Raw genomic sequence first — 13,913 nt, 5'->3', positions numbered from 1 at the left:
GTGACTTCAAAGCTTGAAGGACTCTTTTCCCTTTTTAATTCAAGTACAGCTGTAAGTTTCTATTCTCCACCATAGCCATCTGTGGAATTTGGAGTCATCACGAATAAAATATTTCTGAGCTCTTTTTGTAACTCATAAGCAGGGGTTTTGCTAATGTGCAGAACAAATAAGCTGATAATATATATTCCCTGAACACCAGAGCTTTGGAAAAAATCAGTGCAGCAATCAGGCTGACAAGGACGGTGGCTTTGCTGCGTTAATAGCTGAATATTCTGAAGCATGGTGGATTCAGGTAAAACAAAGCACGATGTGGTATATGCTAAATAAAACTAATATATCTCAGAAATTGGAACCATATCATATTTTTATACAAAAAGTAACCAACCTTGGGCACTTTCATTTTCAACTCCTGAGTTTGAAACCCCAGTGGGATGCAGAACAACTGCCCACAGCAAAATCACTTTAATACTGTCATAAGTTGGGAACTTAAAGCCCACAGATACTTTGGAGAAGCTCATCAATAAAGCTATACCAACCTGTAGACCAAGAAGAAATCACTCTAGTCGAGAGATCAACCCGTATCTTTCTTCCCATGAAGAGTCAGCAGTTTTATCCAAGCGCAACACGAAGAGATGGATTTCCTGCAAGTGAAGGAAAGGGGGTCAGGTCTTGTTATGCTGGGATAAGTCTAAGAGGAACTCCTATCAAATTCACCAAATAAACTCTACCCAGGGATTAACAATGAAAGAGGAGATGTGGCAGATGGTGGTGCTCATGGAGTAATGTGGTCCTCTTTACACTCCCACTGAAAGGAAGCATTCAACAATAAAAAAAAGGGTTTCTGGCAATGAATTTGGAGACTTCTTGGAATAATCCGTTTAATACAGGAGATACAGAAGAATTTTTTCCAAACTGGGATTTGACATTTACACCAGCAGGAATAATATCTCTGGTAACACCAGGAAGTTTGAAGACACAAGAGCTGCTAATATTTCCATTTCAGTACATAAACTTGTCATCAGCTGGAGGTAAAGAAATCTGGTCCTCCATGGCATCGCATCACACTTCATTAAACAAATTAGGGGAAGGACAAAAGGGGAAAGAGAAAGGGGGAAGGGACAGGGGATGAAGTATACTTTTTCCCCCTGAGTCCATGCGTCACTGGTTACAGTTACCAACAAAAAATCAAATTAGTTGCTCCAGTGGTCTGTTCAAAGCTGACAGCTCCTGTATTCCTAGTTTAAATTAGAGTAGAATCAATGTAAGTTTTACAAAGATAAGTCAAAGGCAAAGTTTAAAACGCTCAGCATTCAATCTGCCGCCAAGGCAGGGTTTAGCCTTACAGGAGTCATTAAGGTTAATGCAATCTATACCGATGCGGCGGTAAGATGCTCTGTTTTCATTACACCAGAAAGCAGCTCTGATTCACTGGGGTTAGGGCTAATCGACACTTTCCAAATCACACGGCAGTAATTGTTTACAGTTGTAGAAAGGGAGTATATTGTTTTCACTGCAGGTTTACTTGATACATTTATCCACTTAATCACTCTCACTTAACTCTCTCTGATAGGTGGAAATAAGAAATAATTAAATTCTAGTATCTTTTGACACTTACTTTTCAGCTAGGAAACTGGTTTGCTTTTCTACCAGGAACTCAGGTCGGGGAAGAGCTTGAACACGACTACCTCTTCCTTCTGAGAATGACCACCTAGCCCAGCTCACGCAGCTTCTTATGCAGCTTCTGCATATTTTCAGACCAGTCCTCTGCTGCAAATGAGACAGGAACAGTCCAGGCTTTGCAGGGTTCACCATGTTTTCTCTCAATGACTTTTATGTCTGAGATGTGTTAATCTTGTTTTGTCCAACACATCTACGAGATCTGCAGCAGCTGCTGTAGCAAAGCCGAGCATTTCAGCAGCTTCTCCTTCTTCCAAACCATGTAAAACTTCCCAAGCTTGAGCAGTGTTCAAAATCCATCTCAGGTCTCGCTAAACACAACGCGTCACATTTTCATTTTGACACCTCCGGATGCCTGGTCCTGCTGCACTATGAGATGAAGCTGCTTTTCCGAGTAGAGTTTCACTCTGAATTTTTGCAGGTGAAGACTCAAGTATATTTTTACGCAGCAAAAACTAAATAAGTTAGAGTCTTACGGGTGAGTCTGCTGGGTTATACACAGCTCCAGCGTGCCTTGATGTTTAACGCTTTCACTGTCATTACTCAAAGGAACTTGTGCTACAAATTCCAGCAAATCCAATGTAAATGCAGAGCATACACATAGGCCATCGCCCAACTTTATAGGCAAAATACAGACTGCAGGGATTTTTATGACCGTGGGCAAAACGGTGTGTAGGAAATGCTGCAGCGAAAAGCACCCGTTATTGAAGAGGCCTCATTGGCAATGCCCATGATCTGATCTGCATCATACAAACCAGCAGCCTGAGCTGGGTGTTGCAAGCACCATCTACTCACAAGAAAGCACAAAACCCCGTCTTGTGTGAACCTCTTTGACAAACCCTTTTGGATTCAGTCCTCTAGGTAATGAGAGCCTCTCAGACAATTTGCTTACGCTGCTTTGTCAGCAAGACTCTCGGTGGTGTTATGGAAATTTCAACTTCCGATCGATAAAATACGAGTAAGACTTGCTTATCTTTGGAAAAGAAGGAACTCAAAAGCAAATCACTCTGTATTCAACTAAGCAGAGGCATGTGTGTTGGATCTGTACCAGCAGCAGCAGCAAATGGGCAGAGAAATACAAGAGGTGAGGATTTTTATTTCATAGGCTATTCCTACAGCACTGATACTTTTGTTGGCAACTTCTTTAACAGGCTGAGATAAAAAAGATGAATAAAACCCAACACTGACAGCTGAGACACTGTCTTAGTACAATTTGGCTGAGAGGAGCTTGCAAGGATCCATCATGCATCTAATCCACGATCTGTATTCCTCTGTGTGCACGCGAGGAAGGGCTTTCAGGCTTTCTTACGGCACAGCTCATCAGTGCAGCCACAAACCACAGCAAGCAACAACCCAAACTGATACCACTTTTAAAGGAAAAGATGCATATACTGAAAAGATAATCAGATTATCAGTGAGAAAACGACCCCTACAGGGCTTTGAATCAATGACCTTTACTCTTTTCTGTTAGCTACACTGGTCTTTATTTAAACACACTCTCCCCAGAACACACCATGTCCACAGAAGCTAAATACTTACCTCTGCCTGTATCCTCCTTCCTCCTCCAAAATGCAGCACACTGATTAATAATGGATCATCCAGCCCTTTATGCATGTCAAGAACAGCTTTATAGTAGCTTCAGACCTAAAATAGCAAGTTTTGGAGAAATCCAGAGTGTTCGCACAACGGTCAGTGAAAATAACTTCCACCTATTTAGTGCCATCTCTGAGAAGATCAGCCAAACCTGAAAGAGCAGATAACCAGAGACTCTTCTCAGCCTGGAAAGCAGCAACCCCGCACGTGGAAGGCTCAGCTCCTTGGACAGTGAGACTCACATCTTCTTTGTTTGGCTTCGCTGCTGAGCTCCAGTCGCACATCCCTGATGCTCCACACAGGTCCCACTAGCGATGGTTACAGTTTTGTTCCTGTTTCAAGGCTGGTTGAGATTTTTTAAACAAGAAAATTACGAAGAGAAAACAATTTATGCAAATACTTGCATTCCTATATGTGTTTACACGTTTGTATAAAAGCGATTGTTTCCTGGTGACTTATAAAACTCCCTGTAAACAGACATCAAATATTATCACAATAGAGAAATGCTTCAAAGGTTTATGAACAGAGCTGAACTCAGGATACATTTATATTAAATTCCTAAAAGACGTTATTTTTCAGGAGGTTGTAAAAAAGAAATGCCAACTCCTTTAAATAAAACCTTTAAACCATTCCTCATCAGAAAACCTGCACTAAAAAACATTCAACCTAAGCACTGTTCAAGCCTAGCACTTTCATTTTGACCCCTCCTATCTAACTGATAAGTCACGCCTGCAGATTAATACCCACCACAAACACACGAGCACCACACAGGTCTGCAGGGAGCTAATACTCCATCTGTGCTTTTTTTCCTCTCCTCTGCAGCCCTCTTTGCTTTGAACACGGGTTTTGTTATTGCTCTGTGAGTGTTTTGCACCAAAGCATTGGCGTACACTTGTTCTCTGAGCTTGGCGTGGCCACACTGATTACATTAAACCCCTCACGCTTTACAGAGCGTCTGGATTCGTTTGCTCTATCCAGTTTTGCTGCCCAGCAAAAGAGCTGAAATGAATGAATCAATTTTTAAAACAAATAGGACTTGACAGCAGAGGCAGAGATTTGTGTGAATGGCAAAAGGTGCCTAATTAAGACCTCTGGGGATGACAAGGCTTTCATTTCTTTAATGAAAAGGAGCTTTGTGAGCTTCCAAGTGCTACCCAGCTCCAGCAGAATGGATCTCTCCTCCAGGGAGAAAGAGACAATTCCTTTTTCATGCATCTACTTAGTTACTGTTGCCCATTTTGCTTTCTGTGTGAAACTTGGGCCAAAGCTTTCAGGTGACCAGCAGCTTCCAAATGCTGAAGCAAACACCTGGAAGAGATGTTTTCAATTTCCAGGCTGCATTTCTAACGAACTTGCTCGCTGTGTTCCCTAACAGCTTACCTAAAGCACCTGATATTTTCTCTCTAAAAAGACAAGTCCATAACACGGGAAGGACATGGACTTGTTGCAGCAGGTCCAGAGGAGGCCATGAGGATGATCCAAGGGCTGGAGAACCTCTGCTCTGAGGACAGGCTGAGAGAGTTGGGGTTGTTCAGCCTGGAGAAGAGAAGGCTCTGGGGACACCTTAGAGCAGCTTCCAGTGCTGAAAGGGGCTCCAGGAAAGCTGTGGAGGGGCTCTGGATCAGGGAGTGCAGAGAGAGGATGAGGAGGAATTGTTTTAAACTGAAAGAGGAGAGATTGAGATGAGATTTTAGGAAGAAAAGTTTTCCTGTGTGGGTGGGGAGGCCCTGGCCCAGGGTGCCCAGAGCAGTGGGGGCTGCCCCATCCCTGGAGGGGTTCCAGGCCAGGTTGGATGGAGCTCGGAGCCCCTGATCCAGTGGGAGGTGTCCCTGCCCATGGCAGGAGGTGCAACTGGATGGGCTTTGAGGTCCCTTCCAACTCAAACCATTCCATGATTCTATAATACTTCAGTTCTGTACTGTGTGTGTTCCAGTCATGACAGCAACACCGCGACTGGATGTAAATAAGCTGCTCAGCCGAGCACACCGATCTCCCTATTGTCTTTTGTCATAAAAATATACAGAACATAAAATAAAATGTTAATAGGCAGCATTGCATCAACCACTGCATTGCTGTTGGGAAACCAGCTAGGAGGGGGCTGTAACCAACCACAAAGCTTGGTCTGAACACTGCCGCTCATTTGAAGTCCCCCAAGGGCAAGGCAGGGTGTGTTCACATTGGATTACTCCTTGTATAATTTATCTGGGCTTGCTTAATCCTCACCCACAGCGCGCTACGTCCATCTGCTCCAGAAGTCCATTTGAGTACTTTAATGGGTGCTAAAACTGAAGAAAGAGTCCTTAAAGCAGTAGATTTACTTTTAATTTTTGTTTTGTTTTTAAATAAAGAAGCCGGCCCTTATGTAAGCCGGGAGGGCTCAGGGTGGTTCGGCCAGAGTCACACTGCTGTGCGGCAGCAGTTACCGAGAGGGTACAAATCACAGAATCATGGAATGGTCTGGGTTGGAAGGGACCTTAAAGCCCACTCAGCTCCACCTCCTGCCACGGGCAGGGACACCTCCCATGGATTAGGCTGCCCAAGGCCCATCCAACCCGGCCTTGAAATGGAACCTCCATGAGTTTGGGCACAGTAGCGGATGCTCTGCATCCGAAAGGGAGCAAAATGGCAACTTCTCAGACAAAGATGCTTTCATCTGCAAGTTCAGGCACAGAAAGCAGAGCAGAGCTCGGTACCCATGTATTTAGGAAATGTTAGCAGTAATGAGCTTAAACAACAGCTCGTTTTCCTGGCAAACAAAAGGGAAAATAATTTTAACTAAACTGGCTTTAAATGAAACACGAGGAGCTGCTGCCGGCAGTCCAGTTTGGGACTTTGCATTTTGATTTAGCTCATAACCTTTCGAATGTTCCCATTCACTTGGGCTAACGTTCCGGTGAGCAGGGCTCTTTATTTCCAGGCAGCCCTCAAAGCTCACTGGGGAAAGTTTCTATTTCTTCCTATTTTCTCCAAGATAAAAACATCCAGATGGGTGGAAATTTTGTCAAAATGAAGAGGACAGACAGCTTTGCTTTCTCAACTCTACGCATACACACCCCACCGAAAAATAACGACAAAGAAACCTGCCGATGATTCCATTCTTCATGTGTGACTCTGTCCTGAACCGGATGGGAATAACGGCAAATTAATGGTATGCCCCAAAAATTCATAAAGATTAAGATTTGCAGTTTTGCGAGCTCAAATTACGGCATCTGTTTAGGCTGAGGGTAAATATAGAACAGAACTGTAGTTCCAAAACATCATCTGACAACTGGCGTTCCAAACCTTCCAAAAGACAGAGATTTTCGAAGGTCTCAGTAAATATGTACAGTTAGGAAAGAAGAAATCCACCAACCTCACTCTGCAATCCAGGAATACTTCTCTTCGAGATTTTACCACCACGTCTTGGTTCTGAAAAATAGCCTGCAAAATAAAAATCATAGCCAGATTTTCATCTATATATGAAATATTTGGACTTCCAAGTAGTGATTTGGAATTTTTGCAAAAGCCTCCGAAGTAAAAAAAGTTAGCAATCATTTTAAATAGCATTTTAAAACGAATGATCTTCACGCTGTGCTCAGAACACCAAAAAATAACTTAATTTGAAATATATGATGAAAAATATCAAAGTGGATTGAGTGTTAGAATGAAAACTTGAAGAGAGTTTGATTATGCTGAAGAATATTATAGTTGTGAGTAAGGGAAGCAATGGTCTGTTGGGGAAAATGGAGAGCAGCCTCAGTTTGCTCCTCTCCACTTTCACTCTAATGATGACTCTCCCCCTGCACCATCTGGAAGGTCCGATGAGACCTGCCTGTTTGTCAAAGCTAACGTTGGATAATGTACATTTTTACACTGAGCGGAGGGTTTTGCATGCTTCTGACGCCGAGTCACGTTTCAGTAGCGATGACCGAACTCAGGATTTCTCAGGTTGATTTAAACCGAAATCCCCAAGTTCTGTTTTGATTTTCAAAGGCTTTTTTTCCAGGGGTAATTCCAAAGGCTGTAAACCAACACCGTTTTTTAAACCATCCAACTCAGCCAGACCTTTTTCTGTCAACAGGAAGAGATGAAAAAATGATCTTTGTGGACATTGTCATCTTTTTCTGGATAGAATTTCCAATAGTACAAACCCCTTTTTAGAGCTTATCTGTTTGAAATATGTGCAGGGTTGCCCAATGCTAACAGCCCTTAATGTGTTCAGCACAGACCAATTTCTCAAATCTGAGAAAGCAATCAATTTTATGGTAAAATATAGGAGTGTAAAAACCTGAGATTATGACATTTCATGCCTGTTCACGCTCTATTACTGGCAGATGGAAATAGTAAAGGCAAAAAATTTTCCTTGCTGATCACCAGTCCTACAAAATCAGGTGCAACATCGACCTACACATGTGCAGCAGCACCAGTCTCCACTTGTGTCTTAAGAACCAACGGAACTTTGTCTTCTGGGAACGTGCAAAAGAATTTTCCAGGTATGTTTCTAGCGCTGTAGCAAGAGCAATGGATAAAGAGAGCAGACGGCATCCCAAACGTAACCCAGTCACACAGGCTCAACAGTCCAAAGAGGACCTACAGGAATAATTTAATCTCCACCTAGTGATGAAGATTTGAATGTTGACCATGACCAGCAAACCTCGTTAAAAAATGGTCATTCTTTGCAAACGGAAAGAAGGACAGCGACAGCTTCTGCCTCTGGGCCACCCCGACACATGCAGTAACCCAGTAACTGAGGCTCTGGGACTGCTTTCTCCACCAGTGTGAACGCAAGCAGCTTTATTTGGCTGCGGGGATGGCTTCAGGAACAGCCGCATGGCCCCGCTTCGCGTCTTTAGCAGCATCTATAGCACTAAAAGCATTTTGTTTGTACAATGGAAGCATATTTCAGTAGCAATAAAGCAGCCCTTGCCCACAAAGGTGGTGACTTGAAACCGTGGGGCATCGCAGAGTGCTGGGAGAAAGGAAAGGGAGGATAAACACAGTCACTAATCAGAATTTGCAGTCCTTAGTGGCAAGAAGCAGTAAAACTTATTCACCGCCTATTAACAGTGGGTATTTATTTGTACACATACACACACACCTCTTAAAGCCAATGTTTAAGCTTCGCAGCCCGAGCACACGTGTTGGTGATTTAGTTAATGCATCAGCCCAAGGAGACTGCCGCTCCGCCAATGCTCCAGGTATCCCGCGCCGGGGGGTGGTGTCTCATTGTTTCACTCGTTATACAGAAGGAAACCTTTGAGAAAACTGCCTTTCATTCAGCTCTGGGTCTGCTCAGCTCCTCCTGCAGCAGAATATTGCCCCAGCCTTGTGCATGGTCTGGGAATACAAATGGAAGCTGGGACAGAGCCATTAGCAGCACTCGCCAGAATTCACATTTCCATTGCCGGAAGAATTATGGACTACTTTTACACAGAAGTGAACCTAAGTATGCAATGCTGAATAACTTGATTTTGTATTTAAATAAGCTAGCATTCTCCCTGCCGGTGATTCCCTGTTCTCCCATATAATGTAAATAACACTTTATACATTTCATTTTTTATGGTCTCTCTGATTGTATCTTACACTTTCCTTCAACAACAAAAAATATTCATAAATAATAATACACTTTCCCAGTAAAAGGAGGACATTTAGATTATTTTTCCCTCCACCTTTTCAAATACCTTTATACTGTGTGACAATTACCCATTCGACTGGACTCCTGCCGTTGTGACCATTTCATTATTTTATTTCCTTACTCTTCTAAGGCTCAGAGGGAAAGAAACCCAGTGCAGCGTGTGGAATAGCTACAAACTCAGCTCTGCCAGGCAGGAAAAGAGACCTGGGCATTGAAATCACACCGAGGGAAGCTCCTTCCCAGGGAACGCTGCATGCACAAAGCACCATGACTTTCCGAAATGCCTTCCCATAGAGAAACCCTCTCTTGTCCACGGGTGAGTATTGTGAATGCTTACGAAATTTTAGGCCACTCAGAGCAGATCAGGACTGGAAGACCTCTCTATGTACCCAGAGACAAATCATAGAATAGTTCGAGTTGGAAGAGACTTAAAGACCATCTACCCCTGCAATGGCCAACGAACACCTCCCACCGGTAACAAAGCCGACATCTAACCAGAAGGGAAGGAGGGAGAAGGCTTTTCGGTCATGCGATGGACATGCCGTGCTCCTGTCGCAGCCCGAACCGGGTGCTCTTTGTGGCTCACAAACACCCGCAAACAGGCGGCAGCAGCCACGCAGCGCTGCGCCGGGCAGGGCAGAGCCCGGGCGGTGCCAAGGCCACGCGGCTCAGCCACGCGCCGCGCTCTGCACAGCACGGGCCGCTGGGCTCGGAGCTGGAGAAGCGTGTGCCGGCTCCACGGGGTGCCTCCATCCTGGCCTGGGCATTTATTCACTGCCTGGGAGAATTTTCTGCCTAATTAACAAACTAAGTGGGGTTTTCTTTGTTTTCCAGACCACCAACTCACAGGCAAAAAAGCTCCCTTTGCTTCTCGCCCTGACTCCGTTCCTGGGATCACGGCTGTTCTCAGGAAAACATGTTCTAAGTATCCTCAAAGCTTTATTTATCCCGCAGCACATGCCGGCTTTACCCCGCGGGAGCTGTTTTCTCTGGCTGAGTGGAGGGTATGTCTACGCAACACATGGACGCGTCACGTGTGGCACAAACGCTCGAGCAGCGTGTGCGACGTGGCCGGAGCAACGGGGGCTTGCAGGACGCCACAGCTCGTGCTGAGGCTCGGGTCGCTAAGCCGCTGGTGCTGCGGGAGCGCTGGGAAAGGCACAGATGTAAGAAGAAGGAACCAAAAGCTGTTTGGAACATTTACACAGATCAGAGGAGAGACAGAGACCGCGGGCAGCACCTTCTTATACAACGACCACACTGGCGCTGCAGCTGCTTCTGTCTGATGGACCAAAAGGACAACAGCCAGAAAGGCAGGATGGAGAAAAAGCCTTCGGAAGGCACCACTTGGCTGGAAAAACTGGGACTACCTTCAGGGGCAGGAAGCCGCCCACGTGCAGGGGTATTAATCACCCCTGCGACCCTCTGATGTGGATCCCTGCCCATCCCGCCCCTGGCTGTGCGGTTGCCCGCTCCCTCGCAGACCCTGCCCGCCCGTAAATATTGAACAAGGTGAAAGGACCAAGGGGTTAAAACCACTCCAGCAGGCACTGTGCTAGATAAAAGCAGGGAAGAGGTCCTCACTTAGATTAGTGCAAATCAGTAATATCTCCATTGCTAAACAGGCAGTGAAGTCTGTCCGGGTGAACAGGGCTGGAATCAAGCTGACAACAATTAGGACTCTCGTTATTTTCCTCCTCCGCTCTAGCTGTTCACTCTGCCCGCCTGCTCCCTGCTTTTGACATGTCAGCTAAAACATACTTCTTCACAGTTTCATGAATCCTTTTTTCAGAGCCTTCCTTGAAATGTTCAGATCTCAAATGGTCGCGGGGTTTTGCCTTTAGGTTTCAAGCTCCTCAGGGCAGAGGCAATCTCCAATCAGCGTGAGGCCGTGCATACTAATGAGGCGACAGAAACAGTAACTGTACAGAGAGTTAACAAATCTTTTCTAATCCACATCTTTTAAGCATTTTGTAATCCGCACTGCCAAGAATCAAGGGCAGAAAGAGCAGGGATGTCTTACTCTTTCCTTTAGATTTTACAGCTAACAAGGTACTTTTTCTGGTGTGCTACAGTATATCCGTCTCAAGAACAGCACTCAAGTACGCTGCGCTCTGTAATCAAGAGATCTTTCTTCCCCTCTGCCATGCATCTTAAATCACTGGCTTCAGTCACTTAAACAACGTGCCGCTCCCTGAAAACAGTTAATAAGACTCCACAAAAAGGCTGTATTATTACAACTTCTGGCAGTGGCCCACGTACACCAATCACCTCAATACAGGATTTTTGGCAGGTATTAATGCTTAATTTTCTGTTTAAGTGGCTATTTTATTAAGAATCCACATGTAGTTGCTTGACATTTCGCTTTAGTGTAGATGAACTTTGAACAGGCGCCTCCTTCTCTTGAGTGGGTGCCACCCTCCCGGAGTCAGCGCGGACACTGCGGACGGCAGCGTCAGCACCCGCACAGCACGGCCTCCTACTCCAAAGGATGGAGAGCGGGAGGTTATCGGCACGACTATGTGAAGTGCACCCCAAAATGAAAACATGGCTTTAGACAGACACTGCGAGGGATATTTCACTGAATGCTTCAGAATTTAGGGCAGCCAAAGACCGTGGTGTTCAGCCACCTTCCTGCCTCCCACCGTAGACGCTGAGCAAGACCTTGTGGTGCTGAGGTGGCCTTTTCTGGTCCCCTGAACTCATCCTCCCAATTTCACATGCTAGCACTTCTATGTCAGATCTAACCCAAGCCAACAGTTCAAAGGGGAAAAGCATTTTACAAGAGAATTAAAATTGTACCAGTGTTTAGGAGGCTCAAAATGACTCATTTCCCAAGGGGAAATTATTGGTATTCTCTCTCCAGCAACCCTGCCGTTGCCAGTGTCATTAAAAAGAGGGGGTGGGAAGACAGATAAACAAGAAAGTCTTAAAACGCAAATATGTTCTAACTAGTGGTTATCACTGCACTTAATAATTAGGGTACTAATTAAGAGGGTAAGTAACACACTAGCTATTAGCTTCTGGTAATTAGCATTTTTTTTTCTCTAGATAAGAACAAGCTGAAAAGAAAATAAAAAGACCTGAATCCATTTCACCATTCACCCCGTCCAGATCATGAAAACCTATTACTCGCATTAATATTAATCATTAGCACCACAAAGCGATACTTTCAGATTTTGCATCTTGTAGCTCAGCATTTCAACACACGTATTTTTCAATGCACGGACCGGACCTTGGCGATGTCTAATGGGATTTACCATTACACACATGTAAATCAGGTCCTTAAACCACCCACCCTTAAGAGCGGCACCACAAGGGAGCAAAGAGGCGCACGCAGATGATCCGGAGCTGGACACCAGAATGCTCCCACAGCGGGGAGAAGGCATAGAGAAAGCCTTTCCAAGCACAGGGCAAATATCTTTCTAACCAGCGTCCTCATAGGTGGGAGACCCGGATTTGAATAAGCTAAAGCGAAATCAGGCAGGGAGTGAGTCGCAGTGGTCTCCTGTTCCTGTCAGGTTGCGCTCAGGGATAGTTTACCCCATAATTTACAGTCCTTTCACTTGTGACATGGGATTTTCCTGCCTTCTCCCTCAAAGACAGCCCTGCAAATGTAAGATCTGGAGAGCAGCGCCCAGATCCAGCTGCGTTACGGCAGGAGGACGGGGGGATTTCCCCGCAGGACCCAGCACAGACTGACCTCCCCCTGCCTTGTGGTTCTGTTTCTGTATTTAGAGCCTCAATAGCGGTCAGAGATGGATCAGACACAATGTTCCTTGGATACCCTTTCGAGCTGTGATGGGCAGACCCGGTGGGTGCATCTATGCTGGCTTTTTGGGGGCCACCAGGAGGGAGCAAACCTCCCCTTCGCCCTCCTCTTACTGTGCTTCAGTTCACACCACAGAGCAGCGTTAGAGCACAGCAGCTGCATCCCCGGGGGTTAAGCTAAGCCTGAAGATTCACATGAGCTGTGCAGCTCCCACGCTGGCCCCCAGCGCCCTACCAGAGCCCACGGGAAGTGTCCCAGAGGAGCACGTACGGTGTGGATGTGGGTCCCCAGCACCTGACCTCCAGATCCATGGCACCACAGCACCCGCTGACGGAGACACAGATACAACTGCTCGAAAAGGACCACAACTTGAGAAAGCAATTAGCCATATGGTTGGTTTCAACTAATTAAACAGAAAAGAAGATGCTTGGATTATGTGAATTGGGTTAAAAAGCAACTAAACATTAAAGAATTTGAAAATTTTTGCATTTCTGATTTTATGGAGAAAAATCATCAGGCAGCTATTTGCTTGTGCGCATTGCTTTGCTTTTGCTGATTTCAGGGGGTTTATTAAGATGATAAAAATACTTAATGCTGAGCTACATTCTGCGTGTTCATTTTTAAAACATATCTTTGTGTGGGTGTAATTTAGGCTGTGGGTTGATTAACACTGTCCAATTTGCCCATAGATAAGAATATCCGTGCAGCTGTATTAGTTACAACAAATCAATAATGTAAACTGTAACATCTTGCTAAAGCACCTTTTTTTCCCCCCTAATAGATATGTCTAAATACTGTGTTGCTGGACACAATGAAAGTGTTGGGGACCACTGAAATACAGTCCTGCCTGCGGTAAGGGTCACTCCAGGTAGCCAAGGTACACACCCAGGCAATAAAGAAAATGTTACATAAAATCATAGAATGGTTTGGGTTGGAAGGGACCTCAAAGCCCATCCAGTTCCCATGGGCAGGGACACCTCCCACTGGATCAGGGGCTCCAAGACCCATCCAACCTGGCCTGGAACCCCTCCAGGGATGGGGCAGCCGCCACTGCTCTGGGAAACCTGGGCCAGGGCCTCCCCACCACCCTCAGTGTGAAGAATTTCTTCCTAATGTCCAATCTAATCTTGCCCCCTCCAATTTAAAGCAATTCCCCCTTGTCCCATCCCTGCATGCCCTCCCCAGCTTTTCTGGAGCCCCTTTCAGTCCTGGAAGCTGCTCTAAGGTCTCCTCGGAGCTTTCTCTTCTCCAGGCTGA

General features: G+C 45.4%; 1 protein-coding gene across 6 annotated transcripts in view; it reads right to left on the bottom strand.

The window, feature by feature from the left end:
- The window catches only part of SFMBT1 (Scm like with four mbt domains 1), a 96,383-nt gene extending 92,773 nt beyond the window's left edge, over positions 1-3,610 (bottom strand). For 4 of the 6 annotated variants that reach the window (XR_008451698.1, XR_008451699.1, XM_054076779.1 and 1 more), the window contains exons 1-2: positions 3,422-3,610; positions 537-3,321 (exon numbers count right to left, since the gene is read on the bottom strand). The gene's annotated coding sequence lies outside the window, so the exon portion shown is untranslated. The remainder of the gene's footprint in view (positions 1-536; positions 3,322-3,421) is intronic. The other 2 variants (XM_054076780.1, XM_054076781.1) reach the window with 2 other exon arrangements.
- Positions 3,611-13,913: the final 10,303 nt, after the last annotated feature.

This window comes from Cuculus canorus, chromosome 11, assembly GCF_017976375.1.
Source record: "Cuculus canorus isolate bCucCan1 chromosome 11, bCucCan1.pri, whole genome shotgun sequence".
In the NCBI taxonomy this organism is placed as follows: Eukaryota; Metazoa; Chordata; class Aves; order Cuculiformes; family Cuculidae; genus Cuculus; species Cuculus canorus.
This window is presented reverse-complemented; position numbering and strand designations above follow the sequence as displayed.